Genomic DNA, 9,393 nt, shown 5'->3' on the forward strand with positions numbered 1-9,393 from the left:
TTCCCAGCCTTTAATCCATAGGTTCCCCATGGTTTTAGCCATAGGAAATAGACTATTTTATTTGTATAGGGCAGCCACTTAAAGACTCTGTTGTTCTTGTTTCCCCTTCCACTCAAGTGGGGAAATGAGTTCTAAGCAATCCCAGCAGAAATCTTCCTGTTTTGAAGGTGTCCTCCCTGCCTGGCTGCAGGGCTGATCAGCATATTGCAGTCTCTGAATGTAGCTTGATTAACATTTTAATTATCTTGCCTCCTCCCTACATTACCTTTAGCTCAAAATAATCTGCATACCACAGCAGCACATCTTGGAGGGACTCGTTTCTGAACCCCTACATTCACTGAAATCCAATTTTTGTTCATGGGATCTGCTTTAAAAGAAGCCAGGATATTTCCCATTTAAAATAACTCCACTTCCCGTTAAATCTGGCAAATTGAACATGTGCACTTCCTGAGACCCTATGACAAAGACAATAAAGTAATTAAAAGGTCAAACACCATGGGGACCAAGAAAACAGGAAGAGAGGCTATAACAAGTAATGGAAACACACTTCCACCCATCCACCCACCCCCCACAAAATATGGAAACTAGAAAATGGATAAACGAGTAGTAACTGACTTAGCAGACTAGAGAAAGCTGAAACCTAAGGAAGCTGTTTGTACTGTAAACCCTCAAAGTCTCAGAAATCTCTGAAAGTGGGAATTTTGGTACAGAGTTGAAATCAGGATGATTGATTTTGTGGCAGCCTGACCCTGCCTGACCATTTCCTGCTTCAAGGAGCTAGTTCCTAACTGCACCCCCTTCCCAGGACTCTCCCGCTGATGCGGCAGTCCGAAAACTCACTTAAATGATTAAGCATGTTTCCTTATAGTTTGGCAGTCAATCAAGGTTCTCCTTCCTTATATGGAATATCTATAGCTGTGTAGGAATGCAGAAGTACAAGATGATATAAAACTGCCCGCCATGTTACAATGCAGGCTCAGCCTTTGGATAAGAATCTGCTGAGCTGGTGCCGGCATCAATAAATGCTGCTTCCGGCATCAATAAACGCTGCTTCCGGCATCAATAAATGCTACTTCCTGCTTATAGCCTCAGTGTCCTGTCTCTCTGTTTGAGAATCCCGCAACAATGGAACATTTTTATAAGGAGCAGTTAGTCCTCAGATCCCTTCCTCCATCCCAGCTAAAGATGGGAAGCTTAAACCAAGTACAGCTGAAGGATGTGGAGGTTCCCCAAGATAGAAAGAGCTACTCCAAGATAAGCCTCAGTGGTAGGCAGATTGTTCTTAGCTAAAGGCAACTTTAGCCGCAGGCTCAAGAGACACCATTCATGGGAAGACAGTTAACATCACATTGTAAGAACAGCATGTAGGATAGACTATATTATGCTGGGCATCTTTGTAAAATACAGTCTGCCTCATCCCCTATTTATATATTCATTTATTTGTTTATATCAATATGGACTCATGGATTTTTATTTTATATACTTGGTAGTAACACATTGCTATCATTTCAGTGCTCAAATTGTTCCAAATTTGACCATTGGGAGCCCCTTTCAAGGTGGTGTCTGTGTCCTCTTGACATGTTCCCATTATTCTTTGAGCACTTCTTTTAGTGGAGTGTGATATACAGAAACCATGATCTGGGCTCTTGGTGTACTTGTTGCTAATAGGCTGTCATTGCTTCTAGACCCCCTTACAGACAGAGCTAGGAAGTATATGTATGGATATACATACATACACACACACATATATCTCCATCTCTCTGAGTATATATGTTCAGTCTCAAGAGAGACGCAGCCAGGTGGGCATCTGAGTGGTCTCTGAAAAGGGACACCCCACCCTTTGTCTGTTTTTGCGGTACTGACACTGTGGGAAACATGGGGTCAGGTCAGAGTAAGGCAACGGTCCTTGAAACTATGTTAAAGAATTTCAAGAAAAGTATTTGCCTCAGAGGTGATTATTACTGAACGAATGAAAAGAGGCAAACTGAAAGAATAAAGTGTGAAAGAAGGGTTGTGGAAGTAGTAGAAGGTCTGTGAAGGGAAATCTTGAGAGGAAATCTTGTGAGGGGAAGGTGTAGGAAGTTTGTGAAGAAATTCTGAGGGGAAATTTTATGTAATAAAGTGAAATGAGGTTGGAAATTTAAATGCCAAGACCAAGCCGATGTGAAAAAAAAAGAAAAAGGAATTGTTTTTAATGTTCTTTAGACTATTGGTCTAATGCAAATGTTTTGGAAAGGTTTTCTGGGAAAAAAACTAGGATTCTGTATTTCTTTGAAATAATTTTAGTGTTTTGCATTGCTTTAACTAGGTTTCTAAGACTTTAGAAAATATATTAATACTGGCCTCTGTGCCTACTTCTCAAAGGAAGCTCCCTGCAAATGTAGGAGGAGTTCCACTAAGCCAACTGTCTTTAGATAGTATGTTGGAAAATTTTAAGAAGGGTTTCTCTGAGGAATATAGGGTCATGCTGAGTCAAATGGCCCGCTTTAGGGGTAGGTTGGCCCTCGGAATGGACTTTAGACCTCCACACAGTGAGAGCATTGTATCGGGTAGTGACAGGGACCCCAGGATATCTAGACCAAGTTCCATACATAGACACATGGCTGCAGACAGCTACTATAGTGGTCCCTTGGGTCTGGTTCAGCACAAATAGGCAGGGACAGAATAGGGTATTTGTGGCCCTCCTGGCTAGGAAAAAGGACAAAGAGACGCCAACAAAATTAATTCACCTAGGAGCCCTAAGTAAGAGTCTGTCTAATGACCACTGTACATCCCAGTAGCTCTGTCAGTCCCCACGAGGCCACTTTACTATCAATTGCCAGACAGGCCTCTACCATCAGTGCCTTTGCCGCCCCCTACTGCCCCAGAGTCCCGGCCCAACACCATGCCTCCCGTCTCATTCAAGTTCGACTTGATAATAGAAAAGCCCGAAGAACAGCAGTGGAGTGCCTGGAAACAAGATGGCCAGGCTAGAATGATTCCTGTCCCTTTTGTTAGAAAGCTCGTGAGATCCCCACTATAGGGAAAACATCGTGAAAAGTCTAAATTAGAGGTAACGGCTGGGGCTAGGAAGTCAACAAATGTGTCAAAAACAGCAGAGTTATACCAGGAGGTAACTGACAAACGGGGAAAGCAGAAGGTGTCCCTGTTGGCAGCTGCATTAGGGAACCTAGGTCTAGTGCAACAGACGGCTGCTCCCACACGACAGAAAGAAACCAAAAGGAAATTTTGCCGTAATCAGTGTGCCTTCTGTAGAGAGATCGGCCATTGGAAGAATGAGTGCCCTCGTCGCAGGGAAACTGTAAGTCCAAAAGGGCCAGAGAATTTAAGACATCAACCTGAGCCAGTCGTCAAAGAAGACGGCCAAAGGGCAATCAGACTAGGAACAGTCGCAATAGAAGTAGGGGGGCCAATCAATGATTTGTATACTCAACACCGTAGCCGTAGCCAAACATCAAAAAGGAGTCAGTAAGTTTCGAGGAACAGCTAAACTGTCAGTTCTGAGTGCTAGGTTTTAATGTAAAGGTTTCCCATACCATAATTCCATTAATGAATAGTCAAGAACATAAGCAGCTGACCAACGCCAGAATAACTTATTATCAGGGACTGCTGTGTGAAAACCACGAGTCCATCTCAAAACTGTAAGTACATTAAACCCTGCAGACTGCCTTGGTGTCAGAGGTCTTTAAGATGCCCAATAACTGGGATTGGGCAGAGAAGGAATCAAAGTACAAAAGGGTGCCAATTTTAGCTGCCATAATACAGGGACCATCTCGAGGTGACCTTAGGCAGTAAAAACCTTGCAGGCCTGGAAGGCCTCAATCTTGATTGGCCATGAGCGGCATTGTCGGGACTGAGACATAATCAATGTGCAAAGTGCAAAAGGAAGGGCGCTGAAAGGGCAAGTGGCCATTCAGCCCTGGGAAGCTGGGGAGGGGTGGACCTCATAAGCCCTCGCCCCACATAGCAAGCCTCTCATGAAGGGGTTGCTCTCTTCTCCAACAATGGAGGTCCAAGCACTTGCAAGCTCCAGTCCTAGAAAAATCCCCCAGGATCAAAACAATAGAACTTCAGGTCACCCTCGACATGGCAAAAAGAAAATAACTGAATTTTTACTAGATACAAGAGCTGCCTACTCTGTCCTGACCCTTTCCATAGGTCTTTCTTTCCAATGCTAACTGCACAGTGACAGGAATAAACAGTCAGCCTGATGTAAATTTCCTTTCCCATTGTGAGACCAGGATTAGCAATGAAGTTCTCTGCCACACATCAGGATGAGGGTCCTGTGCAGAAAGTGCCTTGTCTGAGAAACTAGGACACAGCCTAAAAGGGGAGCAGCCCCCTTGCCCACCACACAGTGCACGTTTGTAGGGAACCTAAGGCTAAACCATTCGTAGACAATCCACCTCTATGTCAGGGTTTCCTACTAGCAGGCCAACTACCTCCCAGCAATCTGTTAAAAGTCGGCCCTCGAGGCAGACAGAAAGGGCCCACCCGAAACTCAGGAAGGATAAGGCTATGCTTTCTTTAAAGTGTCTACTATAACACCAGCAGAAAATGTGTAACATTTACTAAGTGTGCTAACTAATGTTTTAACATCTCAGATAATATGACATTGAACTACAGCTCCACTACTTCTGTAAGTTATGCAAATTACTCACTAGATAGTTTCTTATTAATAGAAGAACTATTTATTCTTATGTTAAAGCCAAAACCAAGGGAAGAATTTTCTTACAACAACAAAGCAATCAACTTCATCTTAAGCTTGTCTCAGACATGAGACCCATCAAAAGAGGGAGGAAATGAAATAGGACATCTCTTGCAGAGTTAATCTTTTTTAGTAAATCTAGTTTAGTTTTCTTCCCTCCTCTCTTTAGGAAAAAAAGTTCCTCTCCCTCAAATCCTGATAATTGCCCGAAACTGGTAACTTAGATCCTCTGGTTATGGATAAGGGTCATCAGCCCATTGTTAAGAAATGGTGTTAAGACAGGCAGGGCCCTTAAAGTCTGAGTGGGAGGGGACTTTAGGCCAAAGATCTTTTTACTCTTTAAGAAATATATTAACCAAGCCTGTTTTCCTTTACTTGTTTAATAGGTAAATTAATAGATATATAATTTAAATAATCATTTTAAATCTTTTCCTTGTCTCGGGACTAAGGCTGCACTTCAGCAGGAAACCCAAGACCCCATCCTGACTAAGGCAGAAAGGGAAAGAGCTCCATGAAACCCCAGTAGGCAGGGACTACGACCCTTCTCAGCAGGAAGCAGATACGGAAGAAGAGATCTCCTGTCCCTCAACATCCATACTAATAATAAGGGGGTTCATGGCTCTTAGAAAGGAGTTAAGCAGGAAAATTAGTTAAGGGGTTTCTATGTCTGCCTGCAAAGACACTGAGGTCATCCTATCTCAGAACAGGTTCACTGTAATCCATCATGCACCCCAAGGTCTTTAGGCTTCTCCCCTTACAAAATCCTTTTTGTGAGACTCTCTTCCCCACCCGCCCCAGCACAAAATTGGGAGAAGGGCGTAACTGCAACTATGTTAGCAGAGATTTAGAAAAAATAGAGATTTAAGGGTATTCAGTCAGTAGAGAAAGAAATTTAGTAAGTTCTGTGTTAGGATCTGGCTGGCAGAATTAACTTTCTGCAAAAGATTTATACACAGGTATTTGTAATAAATTTAGAGTCATAGTCAGAAGACTCAGATCATAATTGGCTTATTTTCCTAACTATTGTAATATAATTCCCATTTAAAAGATAAATTAAACTTTAGAAAGAGCCCCCATGCTTCTAGGGAATTAGGTCCCCGCACCCCTTTTAGTCAGAGGAGAAGAAATATAGGTTAAGGATTAGAAAAAGGAGCCATTCCAGCCAAACTAAACAGGCTCTCACATTGTTATATTAGCAACTCTCACCGCCATTAAAGTTACAGGTATTACTCTGTGAATCCACCGCACCTGGGTAAAGAAAACAGCATCTCCAGAGAACTGGGAAACTTAGACTGCAGAACATTTTCTTGATCAGCCTTTCTGGATCACGTTCCGGAGGCAGCAGAAAATCTACCTGAGATCGTCAGCCCTGCTCTGGCCACCCCCGGAAGCTGGTCAGTCTACGCACGACAGAAGCTTGAGAAATTTTATCGTGGGACTCCTTATAATTGGACTTTAGGGAGGAAATTGGTGCAAAGAACTGTGAATATGTATCTATGTTACCAAAAGAGGTCAGAGAATGTCCACTACCTCAGTTTTCTGTAGCTACCGTGAATAGCAGTACTTTTCAGATATATTTTCCAAGTGGCAGGATTTACCACTTGCTGGACGCGACAAGTGGCCTTTGAATCAGGGACCTGAGTACGGGAAAACGTGTAAATGAGGTAAGGTGAGTAGACTTCCTCAGGAAAAGAATACACAAGAGAAAGGAAGAGAAAATACAAATCACAGCCTGTAGAATTCAAGAAAGCATGCTTGTTAAATTTAAGGAATAGACTGTCATAACTGTTATGGCGCTTACGATTCTAAGACCCACGGAGCCAATTGAGATTAATTATGAGCCTGGCCAGCGACTGATTCTCTACCACACAGGGTTAGAAGAGATCAGCCCCGAGCTTCCAGAGGAGGCAGCTTATAAAGCCTCCAACTACATCCTTGAATAAGCAGATTACAAGAAGCAGAAGTTAGCCGTTTTGTACAAAGATAAATGTATCCAGGGAACTTCTCAGATCAAACAGGGCCTAGCAGACAGTTTTGTCATCTGCACCTTGGAATGTTGTGCTTCTCCTGGGATGGGCGCCTGGAGATATCACCTCCCTGTAACTGAGTTACTGCTCTTCCTGGGGGCTGGTGCCTAGGAACTGTAAATAGTTCCCGTAACTGAAGAATTTCCACTTTTACAATAACCAGGAGTAAAACAGGACAACAAGGGTCAAAGGACCGCAATGTTTTTGTACAGAGCTTAAAGTTATATTTAGGGCTATGGAATATGGTGTGCACACTCACCAGATTCAGCAATTTTAGATCTCATATAGGAAACTTGTCCCTGGCTTCCAGAGGGAGGAACTGTAAATAGTTAAAGCTGGGAAAAGATTGAGAAGCTACTGAACTGATTCCCACCCACGCAAGGTCTGAAACTGGGTGGCCCCACATAGGCTTGACTAGATTTGCAGAAACACAGCCTACAATCGCCTCCCCAAAATCGGGAAGGAAGCTGTATAATTGGCATGATAAAGCCTTCCTCCTACTTCTGAAAACGGGAATTGCTTGGTCACCCGGTCCCAAAAGTCCTTGCCAGGCACGGTGGTGCACACCTGTAGTCCCAGCTACTTGGGAGGCTGAGGCAGGAGGATCGCTTGAGCCCAGGAGTTCTGGGCTGTAGTGCGCTATGCCGATCAGATGTCCACACTAAGTTTGGCATCAATATGGTGACCTCCCGGGGGCGGGGGACCACCAGGTTGCCTAAGGAGGGGTGAACCGGCCCAGGTCAGAAATGGAGCAGGTCAAAACTCCTGGGCTGATCAGTAGTAGTAGGATCGTGCCTATGAATAGTCACAGCACTCCTGGCCTGGGCAACATAGCAAGATCCCGTCTCTATTACAGCAGGTAAAAAGGGAACTCCAAATAGCGGCCTGGAAGGATAATGAATGGCCCCCAGAACACATGATCCAATACTATAGACCTGCCACTTGGGCAAAAGAGGTCTTGAGGATACCGTACCCCTATTTACATGTTAAATCGAATTATCCGACTGCAGGCAGTTAGTAATAAAAGTAGGAGAGCCCTGACCCTCCTGGCACATCAAGAAACTCAGATGAGAAATGCCATCTACCAGAACAGGTTGGCACCAGATGATCTATTAGCAGCAGCAGGAGGTGTATTTGGGAAATTCAATCTCACCGACTATTGTGTGCAGAGAAGATCAGGGCTGGGCAGTTGAAGATTTTGTCAAATAGATGACAGGACTGGCACATGTGCCCGTACAAACATGGCATGGATGGGACCCCAATAACCTCTTTAGAGGTTAGTTCTCCACTTTCGGAGGCTTTAAGACTTTAGTTAGAGTACTACTCCTTGGTACCTACCTACTTCTGCCTTGCCTATTGCCTCTTGTTTGGACAATTACCTCCCTTATAGAAGTTACAGTGGAGAGAAAGACTGTAGTGACCTCACCTTTAGAAACAATAGGTTAAGGATAAGACATGGTACGTGCTAACCGCCATGTCTCACTTCTAGTTAGTTATCTGCTAAAAATTTATTAACTAGAGGGATTTACTGGCCGGATCACTGCCTATAGGTACAAAATATTTTAACAATGATGCATTCTGCTTCTGTACCCCTGCTTGCTTACCCACCTCTTAGTTATCAGTTAATGAATGGAGGAGATATAGTCTTTTGTGTAAAAATTAAGGATGTGGGGGATGGAATCGAGGGCTTAAAACCTTTGTGCCCCTGCGCCTCGGGGCTGCTCCTTGGCAAGGACAGCCGCCAGCTAATAAACTGTCTCTTGGATTAGAGCACTCGAGTTGGGCCTGGTTATTTCGGTCACAACAAGACTACAGCAAAGATCTTTATGCAATAGAAATATCGGTCCCTGGTCCAGGGAGACCAAGAAGGAGATCAGGAAGGTAGTCAAAAAGGTGATGCCCTATAAAGAATTTAGACGGGCATCAAAAGGGGGGAATGATATGGGAAATGTAAAGAAATCTAAGATGGCTACCCTGTCCTGTTGGAATTTTTCCAACCTCTCCCTGGAACCCTACCTTTCCCACATGCGTGACACAAAAGACCGCCAAGTATGCGGAAGTAATCAATGTATAAATCTACCTGCCTGCCTTTGTTCAGGGCTCAGACTCTGGAGAGTGACTCCTCTGAGCCCACCGGCATAGATAAACCTTTGATTCTTAGTTCGCTGAGTGCCGCTTGGTTCTTCTGGGTACACAGGCCAAAATCCACAACATTAGCAGGCACATCACCAATGTATTTCCATGTAACATCCTATATGTTTGGGCACCAACAGGCACACCTCCAACATATCTCTGTGCTTCTCTCTTACCTCACTTACCATCCCCTGTCCTTGGGTGCCAGTGAGCATGCTATTGACATCCCTCAGTATAGCACCTCCTATCTGGCACTCTAGCATTCTACATCTCCAGGCACCAGCAGGCATACTGAGACAGCATAGGGACTTTGTTACGGAACTCAAAGGGTTCATTTTACTTGCACACATTAAAGCCAAAGGAGACATGAACAAGAGTTTGCAGCAAAGAAAGTAGAGGTTTATTTAAGGAAATGGTGTTAAGCCCAGAGATGCAGGTAAGCTAGCACTCAAAGACCTAGCTCCCCGATGGCCTCTAGGGGATATATTATATAGAGGAAAACTCATTAGTCATGGTAGCTTAGGG

At 44.0% G+C, this 9,393-nt stretch overlaps 1 long non-coding RNA gene across 2 annotated transcripts in view; it reads left to right on the forward strand.

The window, feature by feature from the left end:
- LOC120612258 (uncharacterized) overlaps positions 1–8,616 on the forward strand; it is a 19,262-nt gene extending 10,646 nt beyond the window's left edge. The window contains exons 1-4 of one of the 2 annotated variants that reach the window (XR_005655424.1): positions 2,892–2,904; positions 4,292–4,294; positions 7,315–7,474; positions 8,605–8,616. This is a non-coding gene — a long non-coding RNA (uncharacterized LOC120612258). Of the gene's footprint in view, positions 1–2,891; positions 2,905–4,291; positions 4,295–7,314; positions 7,475–8,604 lie in introns of those variants that run through there. The other variant, XR_005655423.1, reaches the window with a different exon arrangement.
- Positions 8,617–9,393: the final 777 nt, after the last annotated feature.

Source organism: Pteropus medius, unplaced genomic scaffold, assembly GCF_902729225.1.
Source record: "Pteropus medius unplaced genomic scaffold, Ma_sr-lr_union100, whole genome shotgun sequence".
NCBI lineage: Eukaryota > Metazoa > Chordata > Mammalia > Chiroptera > Pteropodidae > Pteropus > Pteropus medius.